The sequence below is a fragment of the Pezoporus flaviventris genome, unplaced genomic scaffold (genome assembly GCF_033815535.1).
Source record: "Pezoporus flaviventris isolate CSIRO_AGI_PZ_B2104156 unplaced genomic scaffold, CSIRO_AGI_Pfla_v1 ptg000013l, whole genome shotgun sequence".
Taxonomy (NCBI): Eukaryota; Metazoa; Chordata; class Aves; order Psittaciformes; family Psittacidae; genus Pezoporus; species Pezoporus flaviventris.
In genome coordinates, this window is record NW_026892561.1 from 29124478 (window position 1) to 29150964 (window position 26487).

General features: G+C 38.6%; 1 protein-coding gene across 2 annotated transcripts in view; it reads right to left on the minus strand.

The window, feature by feature from the left end:
- NLGN1 (neuroligin 1) overlaps positions 1–26487 on the minus strand; it is a 477276-nt gene that overhangs the window by 410201 nt on the left and 40588 nt on the right. The window contains exon 1 of one of the 2 annotated variants that reach the window (XM_061452520.1): positions 10131–10479. The exons of the other annotated variant lie outside the window; for it this stretch is intronic. The gene's annotated coding sequence lies outside the window, so the exon portion shown is untranslated. Of the gene's footprint in view, positions 1–10130; positions 10480–26487 lie in introns of those variants that run through there. 2 annotated transcript variants of the gene reach the window in all.

The window sequence follows — 26487 nt, forward strand, 5'->3', positions numbered from 1 at the left end:
CTAGAAATGTGTGTATTCATTTGTATGCATACACATACTCTCCACATACACCTCAGTGGGTAGGTACCTGTGTAGGAAATCTCTTAAGCAGACAGATCGAGTACAGTTAAATTGCTACAGCAGAACAACTTTGAAGATCCACATGAATTGATTTCAGTACTATTATACTGCCTTATCTGCAAATCCCCTGTCAAAGGCATTGATTTGGGTGTGTGCTCGCACACATGTGCATGTCTGCCTGTAAATAAGTTAATTTTATTACAGTGGTAGTAGAACACAAATTTAGTTTTAAAAGTACTACTTTAGTGTACAGAGATCACTTTTTATGATGGTAAGGCTAAGAGATGAACAAGTATGAACAAGTTGTTAGACTAGGACTTCTGAGGCTCAGGTTCAATTCCTCACTCTGCCAAACGCTAATTCTGTGACCCTGGACAACTTGCAGAAGCAGTTAAGCAAACGCGTAAGTCATCTTCTGTTCGAAGGGTAATATTTTCTTTCTCTCCTCTTTTGTCTGTATGCACATAGATACCAAATGTGTTAACACCAGTCCCTGGAAGGTGGTTTGGGGGTGGAGGTGGTTGTTGCTCTTCGGATTTTTTACAATGCGTACGTACAGCATCCTGCACAGCTCAGCCATGATTTTACTTTGAAACTGTGAACTTCACTGGCATGCAAATACTTAAATAATTATACTTTACATATGAAGTCCAGAAATGCTGCACTGCACATATTTTACTTTTCAGTAATCTAAAAGAATACACATCAATTCTACATATACATCAATACGAGATTACTAAGAGAAAAAAGAAAAGCGGGGGGGAGGCAAGTAGTAATTGAGGAAAGGAATAATTATGATTAGTCTTATCTGTATTCCTACCAAGTATCACAGTACCAACTAAAAATACAAATGTAAGGGTCCAATATGTAAATAGAAAATGTATTTGCATCATTATAGAAATAGAGGATCCAAAGTTACAGTTGTAATTGAAGATGATATTTTATTCTTATAATGCCTTCTTTTTAAGCTGCAAAATATTTTAATGACATCAGTCTAGAAAAACAGCTAGATCAGAATTTGAATGTGATCATAAGAGTCACAGAATCACAGAATAGTCTGGGTTGGAGGAGACTTTTAAAGGTCATCTGGTTCAGCCCCCCCCCCCCCGCAATAACAAGGAACATCTTCAACTAGATGAGGTTTTTCAGAGCCCTGTCCAATTTGACCTTGAACATTTCCAGGTTGGAAAGATGCCCAGATGGATGGGGCATCTACCACCTCTCTAGGCAACCCGTGCCAGTGTTTCCCCACTTCTATTGTTAAAAAATTCTTCCTTCTAGTATAAACCTACCCTCTTCTAATATAAAATCATTACCCCTTGTCCCATTGAAACAGCACTACTAAAAAGTCTGACCCCATCTTTCTTGTAACTCCCCCTAAAGCACCGAAAGGCCCCTAGATGGTCTCCCCATAGCCTTCTCTTCACCAGTTAAAAATAACCTTTTAGAATTTTATTTAGCAGGTCAACTTTTCAGCCAGATCATTTACCCAATTCACTAGATTCACTACAGAAAAACGTTAGATTTGACCACCAGATCAACACAACAAATATAACTTCAACTTTCAAATATTATTTTTCATGCATGGACAGTGTTCGACAGGTTGCCATATTTTTATTTCTGCCACTTTGGTCCCCTTTTGCTGGTTCTCTCCTTCAGCCTTCAAGCTGTTACACGGCCAAGCGGCTCCCTCTGGTGCTGACACCAGTGAGACTCTCCAGGTTTTACAGATCTTGCTCTCTGTATTTTAGTTTAGGACCCAATTGTGGAAATTCAGGATTATGCGACACTGGGTTTAGTAGTCTGTAAAATAATTTCTTTTCATACCTATGATTTAGTTAAGCAGTTAAATTGTCTGAAGAGGCAGCTCTGAAAGCACCACACCACTCAATATGGTATCATCACATGGTACCTTACTTACAGATAACCAAAGGTAAGAGGATTTTTTTGCTAGCATTTACACATTCCCCGCTGCTTCAATTAAGAATAGGCTTGCATTTCTGAAATATCAAATATTTTCTGAATTAAAGTGGAATTGCAAAACGGCAGTTGAAGTGTATTATCAGCCAAATGTCAGGTAGAATGTGCTTCACTAACACCAAGCACAACTTTTGGGGAAAGATTCTGAATCTTAGCATTTACATATTTTTTAGTTCTACTACAGTTTTCACTCCTTGTTTTCTGTCACCAAACCACTGTAGTACCATAATTACTATTTCTCTGAATTTCTGACAGGTTACTCAACTCCATATAAAATACAGAGAAGAGGTGCAACAGTTGGCATGACATACGTTTTCATCACAGTTCTATGGAGTTAAAGGTGTGTCACAATTTTCGTTACAGTTTCCCAATTATTCAAAACTATTTTTTAAATGTGCAAAAATGTTGCATATAAATTTGTACCTAGGAAGTTGTAATTCTCAGACAAATATGTTTATATGCAAGGAGAAAATGGAATTTTGAATACTTGGTTAAAAAGTGTTAGAAATCAAAACTGTACTCTAACTTCTCATTACAAAACTGATTTCTTTCACAAATGCCACCTGAGTTTATAATAAGCATTCCACTTTTTTTTAAGAAACAATTATTTTATGAATGGCCAGCTCCATATACATAGTGATGCATTGTTATTTTGGAAGAAACATACTTGAAAAGAATTTAATGCTGCCGTTTCACAAAAGCAGAAAAGCATCCATCAGGGTCCAAAAAGAGTTCCCTGTCTCATACTCTCATCATTTTCAAAAGCCATTACAAAGAGAAGGCTCAAAAGAACAAGATCATTCATTACACTGCTGGTCTCCAAACCAAGAATGGATGGCAGATGAAGAAAGACCTATGGCTCCCCCATTAATAGGAGGTTTAATATTTTCTTGCTTCATCTGCCAGAGCCTTTATGCAATTCTCATAACTTTTGAACTATGCAGTGTTATACATAATGATCTGAAGAGGCAGCACTGTATTTTTTCCAACTGCAGTGAGCTTTCCAAGCATTCATTAATCCTCACAGAATCTCAGGGTAGTAGTTCAAATTATGGATGGGAAAACAAAATAGATTGAGTACCAGAATATATTTTAATCTAAGTGCCAAGCAAAGGCATAAGACTGAAAGTGCCCCGAGTGTTTTTTTCCCACGGACATACGGCAGCTCAGACCTTAGATATGGGTGTGCTGGAAAAATCTAGCACAGCATAACTGCTGCCTTGCGGGCCCAGTAGCTGGGTGAGGAGTGAATATGGGAAAAGCAAAGGGAAAACTATCACATTGGTTCTCCTCTCTCTTAGTACCCTTGTCAATGGCAATGAGACACACACACTTCTTGTGAAGTGAGGGTGGGGAGAATGTAAGGGCAGGGAAAGGGAGAGGGAGAAAAAAAAGTTACTCATTATGACAATGGGGACCAGAATGAAGGCAAGGCAAAATGATGCTAAACAGTCAGAAAGGAAAACTGTGGCACCCTTTTAAGGTCTTCTCCATCATTAAAATTTCAAATGCTACAAGATTTATGTTTAGGTAGTGATCTTGCTCCTCATTACTCCAGCAAACTCACTGAAACACAGAAAATTCAGAGTCAACTTTGACCTGAGCAACAACCTGCAAAAATATCAGAGATGAAATAGTACAAAATGGTGGATGTGAATAAAGAGCAATGCAATTACTGTGTTTTGCATTTTCTAAAACCACTCTGTTCTTAGGTGTTACTTGCAGAAAATATTCCAAAACAAGAGAACATTTCTTCTTTAACGGCCACTTAATGTTTGCAGTTTAATTTTGTTCAGCCTTTGCTTAGACCTTCACTTGCGAAATGGCATATGTCTCTACATAGACTAAAACATGGCAAATACAGGCTAAAAGTCAATCTACATTTTATATTTGGGTTTATTTAAAATAAGCAAATTAAATAGCAGAGAAAACGTAGTGCTAACTATTCACCTTTCATTAACTCATTAAAGGCATGAAAGTTGACTAAATCACTACCCAATTAAAATAAATGCTATTTCTTCATATTCACTAACCGCATATACATTTTTGTACATACTAATTCCAGTAACATTTCTTCAATTTCTATGTATTTACACCGAAGTTTGAATCAGACCACAGATAACCATTTCATGTATTTGCACCATCATATAGCATAGCACGTGTGTATATATCAATATATGCGTGCACATTTTTTAACTGAGTCTACCAAAGACAAGAAAAATTCTCAAATGGATTGATAATCTTCCTTTCAAAAGCACCTCCAAATGCTTATTTCACTGAGCACACTGAATTTATTTGTCTGACCATTCTACTTTCACACTGTATTTCAGTTCTTCCATGATTTACAGTACTTTCATATGTTGTGAACACACAAACTCAGTGCAACTGTGGTAAATCATGAGATAAGAACTCAAAGCAGAGTGAAGTTTAAATTCCTTGGAATATTTATTTGTACAGTGTCTTGCAGAAGCAGGTGATAATTTTGGCTGAACTTTCTGGTTGCCTGAAGAATACAAACAATAATGAGTAAAATCTAAGCACTCAGCTCATATATAATTTAGTCACATCTAATTTTCATTTTAATGCAATATAAATTGATACTTGGCTATGTCTTTCAGTAAAACTTCATCTGATTTTAATTTTAACTGTCCAACAAATATGCTTAATCTGAGCCAGTCTCCAGTTTTTCTGAGTTTAGGAGTTGGGGGGGGTGGGGGGGTGGGGGTGGTAATAAGGTCAAATATACCTAAGCTGGAGACGACACTGTTGAAAATAACAGACAGGCCAATTCTGAGTAATTGTTGAACAAAAGAAAAGGCAGGAGTCAAAAATAAATACCCGTAAGTATATTCCTACTTCCTTAAAATGAACATTCACCATATTGAGTGTTGGCACATAACAATATAAACATTAAAAACCCTTCTATTTCAAATTTCTATTTCAAAAGTCAGTCACCACACCTCCTCACCGCCACCCCCCATGCTATTTTTTGGCAACTGGGATAGAAAGTCCCATCCGCTTCAGAGGAACAATACACCCTCCCCCTCTTCCTTCCTCTGAATAATAAAGTTCCCCTCAATAGGAAATGGATCAAATCCTAAATAAACAAATAAGAGCATCTGGTATTTATTTATTCCAGTCCTTGGAAATTTTATGCTAATTGCAGTTCTCTTACTAAGGCTCTGGAAAACATCTTATAGTTGGGTTTACATTATTTTACTGAAATGCACAAATCAAAATGCTTTCCTTTCCCTGTGTTTCTCCTGTCTATATAGTACAGGAAGTTAGTCCTCTCAGTATATGAAGTTAGCAAGCTGATTAGCAATATAGCTGATCAAGTCTTTCTACTTTCTTCTTGTATAATATAAAGTCACACTAGAAGTCCTGTGTACTCAGCTTACCAACAATAATAAAGACAACTAAAAAGTAAAATCACAGTTTTCCACTGCTTTAGCCGTGTTGGAAACTAATGTAACTCCACGGAGCTGGACAAATTCAAGTGGACTTTGGACTGCATTTTCACAGTGGCATTTCAGGATTGAACATGGCTACTTGTGTTTGCAACACAGCTTTACAGATAATGAAGCATTTATTATGCTCAAATAGTAGCAATTTTTCATCACTAAATTCAATATATCAATTTTTGATACATTATCTTTCTAGATTCTTTCTTCCTAATTTTGGGCCCCTCATCTTTTCCATGCTCCTGTTCCTACTGTGCAGGTGGCTTGTCCAGCCTGTCCCTCCACAGGCAAAATTATATAAAAACCTCCCTCAAAACACAGTCCCTCTCCTGAATCACAGTGCTTTTTTCAATGCTGGGAAATGGTGGGATTTGTTCCAAAGTATTCACGTTGATAAAACTACTACAAAATTTCATTTTAGAAATATAGCTTGAGGTAGATGCATACTTGAAGAAAACAGCACACAATTCAGACACAGATATTGCCATGTCCTTGAAAGTTGCAGAAATCAACCTAACATCTGGTATCACAACAATATGATCATTTCCATAACTAGAACTGGTCTCTTGTGAAACCTTAATCCTATTTATGACAAAACCATAATCTTAACCATTGGATACACAGCAGATTTCTGGCAACTACTCCTCTCCGCTGCATGGACCTCCACAGACAAGCATTCAGACCTAAAGCTTGGACCACCAACACGTGGAAACCAAGGAGAAATCGCTCTAGCTATCAGAAGTAGTAAGCTCTTACCCTGTGCACTGAACAGCTGCAAAATGAGACATCTATCTAGTTTATCAACTCGTCACATGAGAAAATACATGACCTATACAAGAGTGCAGTTTTAGTCTGGTCTTCTAAAGCAGCAAGACCTACATAACCATGCTTTGTGTGCACTTCTACGTTTTTTAATCGGTTGGTGATTTCAGTCCAAACTGTCTGAGAAACATGCAAATGGACATGTGACACAAACTAATCAAAGGGGTATTCCATACCACAGCATGTCACACCCAGTATATAAACTGGAGGGAGTTACCTGGAAGGGCAGATTGCTGCTCAGGTTGGGCTGGGTATTGGTCGGTGGGTGGTGAGTAATTGTACAATACAATTGCATCACTTGGTTGCTTTTTTTATTTATCTTGTATTTTATTTCTCTCTCTCCTTTTCATTACAATTATTATCACTATACTATTATTATATTTTACTTTATTTCAATTATTAACCTGTTCTTATGTGGCTTACCTCAACCCACAACTCTGGGGTTTTTTTTTATTTTTTCTGATTCTCCTCACCATCCACTGGGGCTGGGGAAGCAAGTGGCTGCATGGCACTTGGTTGCCAGCTGGACTTAAACCACAACACACAGCAGGATACCAGACCTGAAGGGGCCTCACAGTGAGCAAGTGCCCAAGAGTGTACGGCTGCTTCATGTGGTGGAGGAACTCATCACTCCCAGAATCTTCCAAACCAGTAAATGTGCAATACATTTGACATCCTGTATCATTTATGAAACTTGTATGAACTGCTGTCAAAAACAGGTAAAAGATTGTTATCCACACTTCTGTTTCTTCCAGTTAGGCTTATTTCTGCCAGGTATCAAACATTTTGGTTTTTTAAGTATTCACTTTTCTTCCTCAGAAACATTTGCAACTCTTGCAGAAGTTTTGTACCCATCTAGTGGCTACAGCCTGGAACTGAGCATCAAAAGCCACTGGTCTGCTATTGACACTTGCTGCTGAATCGCTGAACAAACTGAGATTACTCACCTGTTTCAAGTACTTTTCCCATCAGTAAAAGTTACGATATTGATAGCTGCCCACTACTGAAAAGCAATGTGAGAGTTCAAGTTGGAATGGGATCAAACAGTAATATAGACTCTCACCCTGTGCATTAAAATCTAAGTCTTATAATACTGCTTATCATTTGGGGGAAAAAAAAAAAAAAGAAAGAAAAGAAACCACAAAAAGGTAATTTAACAAGAACTAAATAGTAAACGTATTGTACCTCTACCAGAAATTAGGGTTGGAGATTTAATTTGCCACACACCTTTGATCAACAATATTTTCTATCCAGGCACGAATCACTATGTTGACCCATGAATTCAAGCATTTGCTTGCAACTCACTGCTGGTTAACGAATTATAATTACTAAAGCATACAGAGGCAACCATCTTCAAATAGGAAAATAAACAAATAAACAAACAGAGGATTTACTCAAGCTATGACCCGTCAATTCAAGAACTAGATTATGCTCAAATGCACACACAATATAAAAGATAATGAATAGTAAAAAGGGACTTAAACAACCCTTCTAGTGAGTCCCCAAGAAGTATTCTGAAAGTTCTTGATGTTCAGAGGAAAGACATTATAAAAGCTCAGACCCAAGTCTGTCTTCATTGAGTAACTGTTCTTTGGCCACAAAGGAATGACAGTGGCTGTACTGATGGCACCACAGGAAACATTCTTTGACCCTTTCCAGTTTATAGAGATAAACAGTGAACTTTCTAACACTGACAAATTAACTTTACAAACTAATACTGGCATCAAAGTTACCATCTAAATTGTCTGATTGCAGTGTAAAAACTCTAAATGAAAACATCTTTATATATTAATTCATGAGATCTATGGAAATTTTTGCTTGAATAAGGACAGTAGGATTTAAATCAACATCTCTAAGTTGAGTTCAACAAACTCTATTCAGCGGGACTCAAAGAATGCACTAAAATCTACATGCATTTTATGAAATCACTTCTTAGATTTGGGTTCCATTAACCTTACTCAAATGCCTACTCAGCAGCCATGAGGAGTTCAATCTTACCAGATTTCTCATGTAGGCATTTAAAAAAAAAATATGGTAACTATTTTTGAAGGACTCAGCTTATCTATATAATGGTATTATGTTCAGCAACTATTGGCCCAATCAACGGTATGGTGAACTAAACCTGCAGCTGGTTAATGATTTTGCACAGTTAATGATTTACCGGCAGCATTAAATGGAGCTCCAGCTGAACATATAGTGAGCTACACAGATGATACACAAACATACAGGTGTGTTACATCACCAGTTGCAGATCATACTAAAGACTGTCAAGGGAAGCAGAAAGAAAACTCAAGGAAATGTAAGCCCTGTGGCTTAACCATTCTCCTAAAACAGTCAAACTTGATTCCTTTCCTCACAGCATGTTTCCCTCCATAAGAACAGCATTATTCTATTCCAGCCTTTTCAGTACATCCTGGCTGTAAATAATGGATCAAAAAATACCTTCATGAATACAAAAGAAGGTGGAAATAAAGCAACAGAGAAGGATAACGTGAAAGAGAAGCTTTTCTCTCAGCACTGCAGGAACACTTCTATATTCTGCTGAAGGACTGAACTCCCCAGCTCCTGCTTATTTTTAAAAGGATTTAAAAAGCTAATGATAGAATCATCTCGATTACAACACCCCCCCCCAAAAAAAAAAACAAACAAAAAAACCCAAAACAACCAAAACACCAACCAACCAACCAAAAAAGCCAAAGCATCAGAAGGCCTAAGTGATGATTACCTCCCGCTTTCAACCCAAGTCACCAGAGTAGCCCATTTCATGAGTTTTTACTCTTTTCAGCACCGGGGGATGTGTCACCACACCAAACAGGTACATTCACATGCTATGCTCACTCTCACTTCACAATCACCTGATCCACTCCTGTATTTCAAGAGAACAGCGGTTCTCTACTGCTAAGGCACACCATAGGAGTTCAGTAAACATGGGACCTATATCAAGAAAGCCACTTTTTAGTAATGCTACCTTTATTACCACCACTGTGCTCACAACTGGTAGTGCAATTAATTATCGGGACGAGGAGATATGCAGCAAAAGACTAAAAATTGCTTTTACTGGAACAGAATTAATTTATATGATTTATGGAGTTCTTCACTGTTAGCGTCACAAGAGCTTTTTCAAAACAAGAGAAATCATTAAATCCCATAAAACATGGACTTTCACACAGCTGGTAATTGATATCCTCACTTCTGTCATTTATATCCTGAAATGGAGCTGATAAAACAAAAAATTAGGAAAGCAGCAGAACGGAGGTGGGGGGGGTAGGTGTGTGTGGGGGGTGTAAGATGGGGAAAGGAGGGGAAGAAGGGAAGGGGAAGGATTAATTTGCTTTTAGAAAGAGAACCTGATTGTTACCCCACCCCCAACCAATGCTCTGTTTTCCACTGGGGGAATTTTAAATACTTCTCCCTCCTTTTTTCAAAGCAAATAATAATTTTGAAAAGCTTCTGTATTGCAGTTTCAGGGGCTTTTCAGGAATCCTGCTGGGTGGAGCAAGGAGTGCAAGATAAGAAATAATTTTGAACACAGGACTGGTATATTTTAACAGTTACCAAATAACAGCCAAAACATGTGCACAGCAAAGAAACTCCCAAATACAGAGCAGGCAGGGAGAAGGAATGTGTATTTTCGTGATGAAAAGCAAGGAGGTGTATTAGAAAAGGCATAGAAGGATGGGAGAACTGCACAGAAAATGCAAATAAATCAGACCAGATTCTATGGGAAAAAAAAAAAAAAGAGAGAAGCTGCTGATAACCCTGAGCAAATACCTCTTGCCTCAAAGATGGAAATAGCTCCCTTACCTTATTACTAATCCTTGCTTGCACCTGCTCTGCAATCATAAATACTTCGAGGTGCTTAATATGAAGCTAAATTGATGGCTGAATTTAAGAATTTCTTCATATACCTCCTTTAGAGATTCAAAAAGAGATTTTTAGGATCGTCCTCCTCAGTATCCATTAGCTTCCCAAAGAATTCCAATTTTCTTGGAGAAAAAAGAAAAAAAAAAGGAGCCAAACCAAAAAAAAAAAAAACCAGTATGTCTATGTATAAACGGGCGCTGCAATAGATCCAAAAAACAGGGAGGAGCGCGAGAATCTGAGAGGTGTCACTACAAACTTGGCAAGCGAAACGTATCCTCGGCAGGAAGGAGAGAGAAGGGGGAGGAGAGAAAGAGAGAAAAAAGAGAAAGAAAAAAAAAAAAAAAAAAGGCAAAGCTACAAGATAGAGAATTCCCAGGGAGGTTTGGCGGGGGGCGGGGGGGAACCGAAGGAGAGCGCAGAGGAAAGACGTACGAGCAACGCACAAATGGGGTGGCGGGATCTCTGCCAGGCAGCCACCACCGGCCGACAGACCGACCGCACAGCCGGTACCTGGGCGCGCGCACACACACACAGAGCCGGTGCCGCGCACCCCCGTGCTCTCGGCCGTGGCCGCGGGGATCCCCGGCGCGGGTGGCTGCGAGGATGCGGGTGTACCCATGCCCGCCCGCACGTCAGAGGTGACGCTCAGCCGAGCCGCGGGCGCTGGAGCCGCCGCAACCGCAGCCCGCTGCCCAGGAAAGTTTCCCTAGCCTTCCCCCAGCCGCAGGGCGCTGAGGTTTGGGGTCCCTCCTTCCCCTAACCCCAACCCCAGGTCGAATCTGGATGAGGTTCAACTCCACTCTGCGGGTAGGCTCTCTGCGTCCCCTGTCTCCCTCCCATGCCCAAGGCAGCCCAGCCAAAAGCAGGCTGGGTGAGGAGAGGGCGAGAGGCAGCTCCCCCAGTGAGTGAAAGGGCAGAGAAAGGTCATGGCTACAAACACACTCCCCCGGCACCTTCTCCCAGTGGGGCTGGTGGCCCCAGCTCACCCAGATCTCTTCACGCCACCCACAGTACATCAGGTCAGGGAATGGGTCGCGAGTGCAGGCCTCACTTTTCACTTCCACTCTCTCTTCCCCTCCCCAGTCTGGTACGTTTCATCTGAGGCTTGCAAAGACCTTCAATTATTCCATTAATGTACACCCATAAATCTTCCAGAGCAGCATTTCATTAGGCAAACATCAATATGTAGTACACAGAGATGTAAACAGAGGCACCGAGGGGTATTTGGGTAGAAAATTATACACTGAAGACATTGCAAAAACTAAAACAGAGTTGTTGAGTCTTGTTTTCCAGGGCTTTTCTAGGGAATTATCCTTTTTTATTATTATTATTTTAAAAAATAAAATAAAAAAGTCCATGTCAGTAGATTACCAATGTAACCAAGCTTTAGTAACCAGCTGCAAACCCCAGTTAACAGCACTAGAAGAAGTTTCTCCTGTGAGCTCTTACCAGCTTTCAGTTGGACTAATGAGGAAAATCAAAAAGGTCAGAAGCATCTGAACTACTAATGTTTCATAGTCATACCATTTACATGTTTAAACAAAAATCAGATTTTTTAACTCCTAGACAAATTTGGAATCATAAAATGGCACCCTGGGTGGAAGAGACAAAATACGGGTCCATCCAACTAGGGCAGAAAAAGACCAAGAAAAACAGACTTCCTGGCTTTACACTTGGGTGATGATACGTGTACTGTACAGGCAGCAGGATTTATAACTTGCTAGATCTGTCATAAGGTGCTTGGAAAAGGCAATCAAGGATGCTCAAGCAGATGGATGAGGAAGAACTTCAAAGGGAAGTATGAGATTCAAAGCAGGTCTTAAAGATGGGTAGAGAGAAGTCAGAATCAAGGAGAAGAGGAGACAAAGGGTGCAGTGAGGTCTTCCAAGACAAAGTGGAAGGGTGAGAACAGAGAGATTAGGCATAAAATCTTTAGGGCTCCCTCAGTCGGAAAATATGTCCTTGTGAAGGACTATTTTACATGCTATTTTCCAGTGAGGAAACAAAAATCACATCCCAGCAACTGGGTATCTTCCAGTTGAATTTTGAGGACTGAAGGTGAAGAAACTCTTTTAACTCTTTTCCTCTTCCAAAAGAATAATAAATAAATAAATGATTAAATAAATAAATAAAAGGCAGGGATTAGTTAATGGCTGAGCCCAGGAAAGATTCCTCACGATTCTTCTATCAGACAGACTGGTTTACAGTACAAGCAAAATACCACTCCTGAGAAACTGGTACAAGTGGAAGAACAGTTTTACTCTTTGATGGCAGTGTTGGATGCAGAGCAATCTGGAAATCCTGTAGAGATTCCAAAGACTGCACCTGTCTGTGAAACATGATGCATTTTTAAAGTCAAGTCAGTGTGACTAACAGGGTTCCATCCCAGAACACTTCTCCCAAAGCTGAGATTTGCACAAAAATATTTGATTTGTTTCTATTTTCAAATCAACCAAAACCTTGATTTATCCTCTGGAGCAACGTATGTGACTTTGGAATATGCAATCTCATCTTTAGTAACTGTTCCAATAGCTACAAAAGCAAGGGCAGATGCTCCCATTTGCTATGTGGCACTGGGTGGAGCAGAACAAGCCAGCGCCCCAAAAGTGGGCTGGCAGATTCTATGTCTCTACAACACCTAGTAGTGTCCCTAGGGAAGGCAGCCCCCTCCACACATACGCAACTTGCATGATGGTGTACCAAACTAGCATATGTGCACACTTACTTAGACATCACTCAGTTCAAGCAATGGGCATCTTGAGGCGAGAGAGCCTATGGAGAGAAAGGACAGAGCTGGGGAGCAGCTGTTCTATACAGCATGGTGCCTTCTGCAGTATGTGATTTTCAGCTGGAAATCTGTACAATTGTTTCTGCTTAGGAAAATGGGAGATCAGCCCTTCACTTTCAGTCCCACTGGAGACACCACTACTGGCAGCAAGAGAGGTTCTGTGCTAGAGCAGGCACGAAGGGAATAGGAAGATGAATGCAGGGGAGAGCTCTGCGTGTCTGGAAGGTAAATCACGTACATTTTTTAAGTGATCATTAATTTGGTACTCCCATCCCAAGAAGCAGATTTAACCTTCTAGCCAGTAAGTTACCTGCATAATCTTCACCACTGCAACATCTGAATACCATAAGAGCTTTAAACTGTGTATCCAGATGATCAAGTTCACAAAGCCTAGGTGTAAGGCTGATGGCTTCAGGCTCACTCAGGTTTTCCTGTGTGTGGAAACTTGAATGTAACAGGGTTGCACATATCAGTTCAGAATGAAGGTGATTTGTCAGGATTAGCCTCAGGGGTATTTCTAATACCTTCCCTTTACTTGTGGTGATTAAACAGGATTGAAGATATCTTCCTATCCCTTCGAACTCCTACATCATTTCCTGGGGATTTATATAGAAAGGAAAATGCTGTAAGGCAGCTAGTAGCTAATACATCTCACAAGGACAACATAAAGTCACTTTATTAATACAAGTTTAGCCTTCCCCATCTTGTAATTGTAGCTGTGTTGCCATGTGGGTCTTGCCACATTAACACTCAACCAGAACCACCCCACTGAAATTTATGGAGAATAATGGAAACTAATTCTATGGTTTACTGTCCAAAAGTCAAGGGAGAAGACTTCCACACTTAATGTAATCATCTCTGCTTCAGTGAGACAGAGGAAATGAAGGTGCCCTAAACATGACAAACAGAAAATGATATGTACAAAAATAGAGGAAGGAGCTGCATAATAAAGCTGTCTTTTATAACTGTCCAAGGGAGACTGAAAAGGCTGAAAATGAATTGCAGCAAGGATGACTTTGAAGAGAAATTTTCAACTTGCTTAGCTCCCAAATTCACACCCTCATGCACAATTTTCAGACAAAAAGCAAAAGGATGCCCAGGTGTTCTGAGACAGATGACAAGACCTTTATGCTTTTCCTTTGGGGTTTGTTATGCATTCACTCTATGATTGTAGCTTAAAGTTTCATAACTGGAGGAGTTACATTAATAAAATAAATATAATTATACATATGAAATATCAGTGATATTTCATTGGCAAATATATAAAAGGGAGTACCACTTTAGACCTCAAACTTTATAAAAATAGCTTGATTTTCAAAGGTGCTGGGCAGCTGAAGATTTCCTGAAATGGAAAGTGAGGGACATCTTGTCTCTAAAACAGTGCCCAATAGTTTCTTGAAGTGCTTACACCTAACCTTCAATTTCCATTTTCCCTTTCTTTCTTTTGACTATAAACATTTATTTCATCTACTTTGAACAATCTATGCTAATCTCTAAGAGAAATCTTGTAATGATTCTGGTAGAAGAAGGTCTGGTTTCAGAGATAGTCTGTGTTTTTTATATTGAATAGAATCAAAGATCAGTCTGGAGTAATAGAATGGTTGAAATATTAAGGTGTTAAAATTTCAAGAAAAATTATATGCTACTAGTGAGGAAAATTAAAAAGCTTATTTTAATTATTTTAATCCATTCTGAGATTATTTTTAATGTCAAAGCAGATTTTATCAAGACTTAAATGAACATCTTGAGTAAGCTTACGGGGAGCCTCAGGTAGTCAGTGAACATTGTTATAAAGATGCTCTACAAATATAATGGAATACATACGACACGCTATGAGCAGATATTCCTGCATTTAGTGGTTACTGTTTTAACAATGTGGGAATATTTTATTCTTTCTTTAGGTGTGAAGGGGTCCTTACTGAATACTAGGAAAAGAATAAATGAAGGCATTAAAATAAAGAAAACACAAGTGTTCTATCGCTACAATCCTGGGGCACCCTGAGGTGATTTGTCTTTTTCACCTTACTTCAGTGCAGCTGCCCTTATTTCCATGTTAGCACTAAGATTCAAAGATGATACATTCACATATATGTGTCTCTCCTTTAGACTAGTGCAACCTATATTAAACAACAATGTCCTTAGGCAACGTGTGTCACAAAATTAAATTTCCTTATAAAATAGTAGACACAGTTAGGAAAAACAACAACAAACAAACAAAGTCTTCTCGGGAGCCTGATTTGTTTCTTACATAATCAGAAATCACAAATTTCAGGTATTGAAAATTGGTATCCAGAAACAAACTTCTAAGATTAGTATATTGCCAGCAATGCAAATAGACACTTCATGGGATTTTGAAAAAATTCTAGCTTTGACCCAGTTTCCATCACAATCACAGCCAGCACCTCTTATACTAGACACAGCTTTATAAGTAGTCGCAGACAGCACTAATCATCTTTAATCAAAACATCAGAATAAGACCCCAGATTTTTTAGTATTATATTTTAAGATGTTTAGATTTAGTGATATGGTTGAACAGATTCTCAGCACATAGATCTCTACGAGCACTGCTTGACCCCATGAGTTTTCAAGCATCATGGCATGTGATCCTGCAAGGTGTTGGTGATTTACCCATCTAATTCTCACAAGGGACCTGGTTTGTTAATAAACAAACTTAAAACTCAAATCAAAGCCAGATTTGATCTCACACAAAATAAATCTTCTTTTGCATCCTGTTTTGAAATCACATATCTTAAAACTAAAGCCAGTAGCTAAACTTTTTTCCCTTCTTCACTAATGATTAACAAGTTGAGCTGCTCATCAGTGAGTATCACATGGAATAAAGATGTTCCAAAACTATACGAGAGCTCAAGGATAAAAGACTTTGTCTCCTGTCTGAATTTCTTGTCACACAGCCAAACTATATCTAGCATTAAATACATACTTAAATCATGCAGCTGTAAGTCTCAATCAATGTTCCTATCACCCAATATGAGTTTGACGTGACTTCCAGGTGGGTAGTGCAAGGACTCTAAGTTACATCTATCCCTAATACTTGAAATATCTTAATACTCTCCTGAAATAAAGCAGTACTATTACTTAAAGTCTCTAAAAATCCAGTTGCCATCATAAGGGAGGAAGGCACAGTAATTATGCAATCACTTTTAAAGACCACCACTGTTAAAGGCATAGGTATTGCACATCTAGTACTCAAAGACAAGGCATGAAATAGCTACCCAGGTTTAAAATATTATGCTACATTCTTTAGCCTTTTCCCACTTTCTCAGAAAACTTCTTTGTCAGAAGTTTTATTTCTATATCTGGAACTTCTAGGTCTACTGGATGTAAAACAAGTTGTGATTATCCTTACAGTGTATCTGACATTGCTATTAATGCTTTAAACTCACTACCAGCAAATTTTTGCAATTTCATCTTTTTAGCAGAACATATAAAATCTTTGAAAATTCCACATATTGATCTCCAAACACACGTGTGGTGATTACTTAACCAAAAGGATGTTTTTTCAGTTCCTCTACAAGTTGGCTCAGTAACAGTACAATATTAATAATGCTTCAGCTTATACTTTTTCAACCTGTTCTCCATCTCTCCCATCTGTTGATAGACTAAAATTGTGTTTATGGAATCACTCATTTTCTAACCCTTTTTCTTTTTTAATTCATCCAAGACAAGTCATAGCCTTTTTTTTTTTTCATAAAGAGACTACAAAACCCCAAAACTAGAGGCTCAGCTTGGTTTTCAGAGGTGCTGATGCAACTGTGAAGTAGCTCCATTGGTTTGAAAAGTGTTATTTTGGTTTGGTTTTGTAAAAAATGAGAATTTTATTCTCATTACTATTCCAATTTAATAAATGCCTTTAGTTCAGTTCACTCTCTCACCAAACTACAATTTGAGGCAACCCTACAGTCTGTTACAGCATTAGTAGGTAAGAGTACATAAAAACCCTGCAATATTTGATGGGGAAAACACAGTCAATAGTGATCTGCATTGGATGCTCAAATGGGAGAGCAAGAAAGAAATAATTATGGTGCTGCATCTTGTGACTATTTCTGGATAACCTACCAGCTTCAGTGCCGTATCACCTTCCCATCTGCCAAGACTGCAAGGCCCCAGACTCATGGCTGTTTACAGAAGTCACTGTAGGAGTGCTATTTTACACATCAATTTCTTTGTGCAGTCAGAAATGGGGAACTGTAGAAGTTCGTCCTGCTCAAAACCCTGAATTCTCTCTCCAAATGCTGCATGAAGCAGGTGGGAGATCGGCATAAAGAAATTAAGTCTTCACAAACAGCTCTCAGAGCTGTAACTTAAGCCACTGTTTTCACTGCCATTCAATAGACTTGACAGAGTAAATACTAGTTGAAAAATTGTTCAAGGATCTCAAGATTTGGCCCCAGATCAATGTGTATATAAATGAGTTCATTTGCAACTATGTTTTTATGCCAGATTTAATGTCAACACCCTAACGGTGCGTTGGATTTCATTTATAGGATTTATTAATTTTTATACAATGAACAATTTCACAAAGCAATTTAGATTATTACAACTGTGAAATGTTTGCAGTGAGGACCAGATCTTGCCAGCCTCACTTGCCTGTAGTGCCACTTATATCTAAAGTAATTGAAAACAATTGTACATTAGCAGAGCCAAAACAAACAAGCTTGAAAACACTTAGCCTACATGAGAAAAGGAAACATAAAAGATACTTCAGTCAACTCTGAGCCTCATGTTGTCTCCATATAGATAGGTAGAACTGAATTGACTGGAGTAGACTGACTTACAGAGAGAAGCGTGGCATGCTGACGTGAAGACTGCACCTTTGCATAAGAATTGCCAATGTGTCATTTTGGCTACAGCAGATTGTCCCTATAACAAACCCCATAATGAGGTCAAAGCTAAATATCCTAAAACCTCACCTTGTCACTTCAACAAATTTGAAAATTAAAGCCAGGAAACATTTTCATTATGTATGAGAGTGAACCAGAGAGTGGATTATTTAGCTAAAAGATTATCAGCTGAGTAATATGTCTTTTTATATTTTTGGTGGTAGAATGTTGCTTTCTCCTTCTGATTTTGGGATCATACTACAAAGGTTCCCATTTATAATTAATGACATTGTTTAGATATTTTGTGCTTAGGGGGCTAGAACTTTCCCAGTACCAGTGCCCCAAAACAATTACCAGCATCATGTTCGGTTTACTTGCAACTCCCCTTCACCCACCAATAATTATATTTCTTTTGTGTGTTTCAGAAAACAGAGATTGTTTACCATAAAATGTGATACAAAAGGAATAGCAAAGCATTTTATAAGGGGAGGGGAGGGGGGAGGATAAGAAAGCATGCTGCAATTGTGAACAGAAGCTTAAACAAGAATGGGGAAGACTTGTGCTTTCAGCCAGGGGAAGCTTCATTACAAATGAAGTTTTGTTTCCTTTGCTTGCTGCAGCACAATGACAGCTTTGACAGACATATGGGTTGTTTACAATCATAAAGCTTTTTAGTTTAAAGTGCTTCAGGAATATATCTAGCTGCAGTATATGACGTAGGCATTTTTTATTTATCTGTATTCTGCTAAATGTAGTTTGTAATTGGAACACCTTTCAGTCCACACATAGGAAAATCTGTTTGGGTCTACTTCTGCATTGCTGAGCTGTACATGCGGCAGGTCCTACTAAGGCCATACATTTTATACTGCACATTACCATGTCTTTCAACACCAGCTGTATTATTGTCATTTATTTCTGTGGGAACTGTAAGATACTTGAGGCTGTCCTGTCTCTGAACAAACAACAGCCACAAGGTCTTTATGTCATTTAAACACTCTTCCAAAAAGAAAGAATAAATAAGGTCATGCCAAGCTGTTTGTTTTCGGGTTTTGTGTCTTACTGCAAGTGTTCCAGTCTCAGGTCTGTTATAGTGCTGCAAAGTTTTGCTTGAAAATGTCATACTCTGTCATCATGGGCCGGGTGCTCAATGTAGCTGTTACCCATGTTACATCTTTTGCTTAGTTTAAAAACGTGTTGGTTTGGATGTTTGGATTTTTTTAATGTCAGAACTGTACACTTTGAGACAGATCCTGATTCCAGACTAAAGCAATTTGCTTGAGTGGAATTCTACTAGATGATACCAGCATGGCTGACATTAGATTGTGGCTGATTATGGGATCTACAAACCAAATGGTGCACTTTCTGGCTCATTAGGCGCTGCCAGTAAAGATGTTGCAGAATGCAGAAACAGTCACATGTTGCAGATAAGAGATGGGAAAATACTAGATCTGTAAATCACTAAGTACCATTAGCTAAACCAGAATAGAACTTGTGTTTTCTTTGCCCAAGCCTTACTGGTTCTAGGATATGAAAGGCACACAAAAATGAAGCATTCCTCAAACCCAACCAAACATCCAGAGAAAAACTCCAGGAAGACAGGAGGCTGTATTTTCCACAGGCTTGGTCACCGTTTCCTTCTATTCTGAGATGCATAATCTAACAGACTAAGAATAAAGCGTTTCCTTCAGTGTTGGCGGACAGTACTGCCCCATCTTATGTCCATCCTCCATATCTACTTCCTATCATCTACTCTGTAACTGCACCCTTGAAGCTACCATGTGTTTACAGCTGTAATGACACTTGCTACAGTAGCAGACCATCCTAATTAATGATTCCTTACTACTATGTTGAGTGGTAGGTCTTGTAAGATATCCTGGCACTGCTAACATCTTCCCCATTAATAGCTTTGATTTAGAAGTCCCTATGCGTCATTTAAACAGTGAGTCAGAAGTTTATTCTCAAGCTACTGTGGTGTTTCAGGTATTTTGCTGTTCCCTGGAAAAAAACCTTTGAGTGCTGGTGTTACCTCATATAGGGCGAAGCTGCCTTATGTGGACCTCTGCATCAAAGACTTGATTATCAGTGAATTAACATTACCTTTGGAAGGTGGCCAGGGGCGGGTGGAGAGGAGAGGGGCTGGGGAAGGTATGAAAGGCTCATCTATAAGAACAGTGGACCCAGTAGAGACAGGAGAGATTAAAAAGGAACTGTGAGAATGAAACAAAAGTTACATTTTCTGACTTTTCTTTGAAAATTTAAAAATAATCTTCTGCATGAACAAGAGTCTCCTGGGTACCAGCTTCAGAAGTAACTTAAAGAAAATTCTCATGTCATTTGTGGTTGATGTAATGTAAGTCCTTTTTTTACAGTATTTCAGTGAGATTCAGGATAGAAAACTGGACTCCCACTCACAGGCAGACTTCTTTTTTTATCACTTTGCACACTTGTCAAAGAATATGTCTTTTCCTTTTAGAATAATGAGAGCCTATCCACAGGATTTCTGAGAGCACAGCCTCTGTTTCTCCATCCGTGAAACAAGGGCAGTGTTTCAAAAGACTTATTAATAAGCAGTTATAAACACTAAGTTTAAATAAACATATAAAAATCCTGAATATTAATAAGAATTATGTGGGGTCAACACCTCACTAGTTTTGTTTTCCTAGCATATTTTTTTCCCATTACTGAAATTATGTAGGTTGGCCTTGTAATTATGGGTTTGTAATTAAGCCTGCATTTAAAGGCAGAAGACCAGATGATCTTGACAATCCTCTGCAGTGCCTCTGAAATAATTTGCTGCCAGGACTGGGCTGCAGAATTTTGGTTTTCATTTTGTTTTTAAACAATTTACAATAAAATACCTGATGAGTACTTTTGCCAGGGCATGGTGCACATTTTTCTTCACATCTCTCAGTCTTAAGAAACTTGTATATGCATCTGAGCTTTGATAACTAACTGAGAAAGATAGCCTGCTGTTCTTAGCCAAAAATTGCAGAATGTCAGAAATGGAACAGGAAGATCATGTGGCTGCTTCTGTCACTCCCAACAAAATCTTTAACATTTTGTTTTAGTTAATGGCTTCACTTTTCATAAGATGATTCAAACCCCTATAGGGGACCTACATTAGGCTGCTGACATTTTTCTGCTAGTATAATTATTATGTCCTTCCACAGTCTGCTTTTCATCTGTGCAGAATTTCTCTCCACACAGAAGAGTTTATTTAAAGGCCTCAAGGTGGAAAACTAGAAAAGTCAGAATGGTTCTTCAGCATAAGGTAAGGTGGAGGGCAACTTATTTGGTATAACTATGCATGGGCTGGGATGCCTGGCAGCTGATGGCATCAAATAGCAGATGGACACAATGAAATGGAGAAGAAAGAAAAAACTAAAAAAAAAAAAAACACTAAAAAAGATATATTGGGGGTGAGGTAAGAGGCAGGTTTGCCTTTCCTCTACATTCAATCAGGCAAAATATGACACAGGTTTCAGCCATTTAAACCAAAACACAAATGCGGGTATTTGTAACACAGTATGTACTGCAGTCTATACCTCTGTATCACTCCAATAATCTCAAAATTGTAACAGTTTGATTTGATTTGATTACTCCATGTGAAAGCCTACCCTACTGCTTTGTATTCAAAATAAATAAGTTTTGGTTTGTTTTTTTTTTTTAAAGAAAGAAACAGATCTCAGTGGGGATGACTGCTAAATGCTTGGAGGTTAAGCTTCGGGGTTTTTAAGGACAATCATATCTAGACTCAAATGCACTTTTAAGCCAAGATTAAAGCTAGTCCCTTGAACATGTGTCTTTTTGTTGCTAAGCAGGTGCAGATCTGAAATCAGAATAGAGCACTTGGGATATAAAGAAAGTAAATCCACCTCCTCAGATTTAAAGACAATATTGCCTTGGTAACAGGTAACAAATGTGAAGTACATGGTTAATTAAGGCTTCCAGTTATAACAGCAACAAAACAGAAATGAAAATGAGAAGCACTGTAGCAAAATATAGACAAGACTTCAATATTCAGGTAGCTTAAAACAGATCAGTATACACCTTTAAACAACTGACAAGACAGCTGTAGGTCAGATGGAAACAATGAGCAGAAGTCTGGAAAACTTAGTGGACTGGAGTGCGCTCAGCTGGGTGAGAAAGGGTTCAGAGAGCTCATGCCCTGTCACTGGTGAGTGTGAGGAAGAGTAGTGGGATGAGAAGATGAAGTTATCTGAAACTGTTTTGAAGAAAGAATGTAAATCACATCCACATCTTTTAAACTGTTCATCTGCTGTCATTATGTAGAAGGGTTATACAAAGTTGAAGCAGACACAGATACCAGTGCTGTCCACATTTCATTTATTCTTCCTCCCCAAGAGACTTTCCTCTTGGGAAAAAGTAGAAGACGTGAGCACAAGGCTAAGCGTTATGGTGGAGCTGGAAGAACTGAAGCAGGGTCGCTTTAGTACAATAAGCAACCACTTTGACAGCAAGAAATGGAATATGAAAACAAACACAAAAGTAATAGTAGATGAAATGGACCCAGTTTACATAATGGAGCATACAACTCACTAAAATTAAATGTGAAGAAGAGGCCAATGAGTTTTTCCATATACGTTGGAATCTTCTGAACAAAATTGCAATAAGGGACTCTGAAAATCTAAAAGTATATATATAAAAAAAAGGGGGGGGAATCTCTCTCCTGGTCACATTGCTTGGATATTAGAATCCCATCATAGTCATAGCAGATATTTCTAACTCACAATTACCCTAATTAACAAATAAGCAACTGATTAAATGGGAAGCTTTGAAACAGAAAATATGAAAATATTTCCTTTTACGACACACAATGCCTATCCCAAACTACAAGATATGATTTTTTTTATTACAGAAGCATCAAACTCTATTTATGTGACATAATTTTCAACAAATATGAATGCATTACTGTGTAGAAGGCTAACAGTGGGCATGTGTACCAAACCGCTCAAATGTCTGTTTGTGTAGCAGGAAGCTAAATCTCATGCCACAACAGTGCCAGCTGACAGACTTACACCAGTATTGACAAGCCAAAGAAAATTATGCGCTTCCATTCTGTGTTTAGGCAAGTTTGCATTCAGATATTGCACTGACGCTTGTGAACAATGCCATTTAATTCTAGACTTAAAGGATTTTCATCTGTGTAAAGGGTATAGAGCATGAGCAGCAGCACAGTCACTTTACATATACCCAAAATTAAGTGTTTTGAACCAGTCTGAGGAAAAACAAGTAAAAAAAGTCAAAGCAGAGAATGCTCACAGCATCTGAAGTCAGGCTGCTTCTGTGCTAGAATACTGAATTAGGTGCCTAAATTCTTGCAGATTTTGACTCTGTGTTTTTGTTACTCTCTGAAAGGGAAGATGATAACTTGCCAGATTCATAGAAATCTAAAGAGGATGGATTAGTATTTGCAAAGGTCTCAGATAGCACTCAGTAGTAGGCATTACTCATAATTCTGGGGCTAAGCTAAATTTGACCCAGTAACCTACAGTTGAAAGACAGGATCAATCTATCTAGTTACAGATCTTTTAAGACAGCCAACTGGTTTTGAATGTTTTCAGAGTCACAGTGATAAAATATCAGCCGCATTCTCTTACTCTGAACTATTCATATAACTCTACAGCAGAGCTTTTCAGTAGATACGGAAATCTAGTTATTGATCACTTGTAATGCTTAACTCAATTCTGAGGGGAAATGGCCTACATTTCACGGATACATTTCATTAAAAAACTATTTATTCATTTTGTATTTTGTAAATGCTTTAGCAAAGAGATATCAATGGAAGCTCTCAGGGTAGTACAATGAATTGGAAGTTGTTACCAATCTCCAACAAAATGTGAGTAAAATGACATTAGTACAGTATGCTTTCCTAATTTAACGGATAGAATCATGGAAAAATTGGGAAAGAATGAACCCAGAAAGGTTATCATGTACATTTCCTTGTCTTAAGGAAGGCTCAAAACCAGTTATTTTGCATCTGGCAGACGTTTGCCTAACTCAATCCTTACAGATCTCTAATGACCCTTTATAGCCACCTAGGAAAAAATCTATTCCAATGATGCTTTGTCTGCATCATAAGGAAGTTTGCAGCATTTTTGTTTTGGTTTTTTTAATGTCTAGTCTCAATCTTTTTTGTTACAGTTTATGCTCATTGCAATCTGTCCTACCACCTGGAATACAGAAAATAGTTTACACCCTTCCTTTCCTACAAGATCCTCAAAGTTTTCAGAAACAATGTATTCCCCCCGTCAGCTTTCCTTTCCTCCATCCTCTAAACTACTTTTGGCTTGTGCCATTCGGTTGTATCTTGTTCATGAGGCTCTGATCATTCCTACTGCTGGTCTGCATCTTGCTTTAAGTGCAATGCCCAAAACTGAACCAGCACAAGTTACTTGTATTTGTAAGAGATAACTGTAAGCTGTGCATGTCAAAGCCTTGACTTCTCTGCTTCTTTTGTGCAACTGTGTGATCTTGGTCACTCACTGGTTGGCTTTTAACCCAATATAACTCCTACCTCTGTCTTTGAAGACAAATTGTCCCCCATTTTGAAGTAAACATTTGATAACAACTCAGAATGCATTACTACGGCTTGTCTTATACTCCAGCAGCCACAGCTCCAGCATTTGCCTACCCAGCTTGTGAGAATGCCATGAAAACAGGCTGGCCTCCACAAAGCTCTGACAGTATCTGACACCTACAGCTTCTTGCCTGTCCACAAAACATGCTGCTCTATTGTAAAAGGAAATTAGACTCATTCAGTGTGATGTGTGCTTAGTAACCCCACACTAATAGGGTTTTTTTCCTTGCTATGTTCCAGTTGCTTATGAGTATTTTATTTTTCCTTTTTTTTTTTTTGAGCTGCATAATTTTTGAAGACACTCTTTTTGGTTTTTTCATCTGTTTTCTGGTGCTTCATCCACCTTGTGCTAGCTTGCTGGACCTGAGGACTAACAGCTCAGACAGCACCATAGACTATTTGTTTGCTGTCCTTGATCAAAATTCAGCAGCCCTACCTGATCCAGAAGGTTCTAATCTCTATTAAATTCTTTCTGCCTTTTTCCCGTCTTCCTTTTCCAGAGATTGCATCTGCCAAAAGGAGTTCACAACGTAATGCTCTTTACCCCCTCTCCCTGACTTTCCTAAGCATGATTTATCCCTTTTCTAACAATATTCCAGCGTATCCTGTCAAGGCTCTATAACAGGAAGTCAAGATCTTGGTAAGTATTAAAAATTCTGCAGATAGATCTTGTGCAGGCAGCTAAATCAGATATTCAGGCACTAACACAGGACTTGCTAGATGAGACATGGAATGGAAAGGGAGAAGCTGAGAAGAAAGGTTTGGAAATTGTGGAGTTTTTACTAAACACTGTGAAAAGGAAATTAACATCTCCTGCATGTAGAATATTGGAATGACACAAGCAGTGTTTCATAGCATAGGCCAGAGAAAGATTATCATCAAATATATGCTTGGACAGTGTTTGTTGTACAGTATGCCTAGAAAGATGTGCAGGGCCCTGTGGCCATGTGCCAGCATAGAAATGCATCTTTAGCTAGAGGCAAAAGAAAACCTGCATGAAGTTACGTATACAACTGGGAACCACAGAGCTAGAACCTTAGCGGGTGCATTTTGACATCAGTTATGCCATACAAACAGTTACTCAAACTCCTGCTTTTGCTTCAGTTTTCTGGGTGTTGCCCTCTTTCAAACTTGTGTACTGAAGAATTACGAAATAATTTATGATGAATCACTTTCTATTTAATAGTTCCAGTGCAGCAAGTTTGTTAATGATTAGTAAATTTGCTTTAAAGTTCTAGCCCACATCCACAAAAGCAACAATAACTATTTTATATATACATATATTTTTATAAGCTTAGCTAGAGGCCAATAATGAATTAGGGCTCTGACCTGTGCTTCACAGATGCACATAGGATTAAGGTCCTTTTTCACCCCCATGGCTTCTACGTTTTATAGCTTTTCCTCTTTAGCAACATAGCTGTGAAGTGCCTTGGGACTCTGTAGAAAAACACCATCAACATTCATGATATTAAAAGCATTACAGGTTACTGTAAAATTTATTTATGCTGCTATTATTTCTCTTTAAAAGTTTCATGTTTTCTCTCTTTAAAAGAATCATGTTTCCAGGTTCAGAGTGGCTGGGACATCAAAGGTAACAAGTTGTGATAATCAAGCAGAAGGCTGTGGCAGCCATGGCTGAGGATGCCAACCTCATCTTCTTTTTCCCTTGAAGCAAGAGAATAGCAAGTGGCAGCCCCCTCTCCATTGGAAAGAGGTGCCCATGGATCTGTGCAGGGACATGTTATCTTTGTCCCTTGTGTAAGCTGTATTGCAAAATATTACAGCACAAAGTCATGTAACAATCTACTACCATGCACATGCTCTGGTTTTACTGCAATTGGACGTCTACAAAACTCAAGGAATTTTATGCTGAATATATTACTGTCATCAAGACAGTTTATAAGGAAAAAGGATCCCCCTTCACAAGAGTCACCAGCACAATAGGAACCAGTGTTAGCTTCACCAACAAATGACTGCACAGGAGATACAAAAATCTATGCTTCTTTGTTTGGCTTTACAGAGAAGGAAATCTAGACTCTATGACTGAACATGGATGGTCTCACAGCA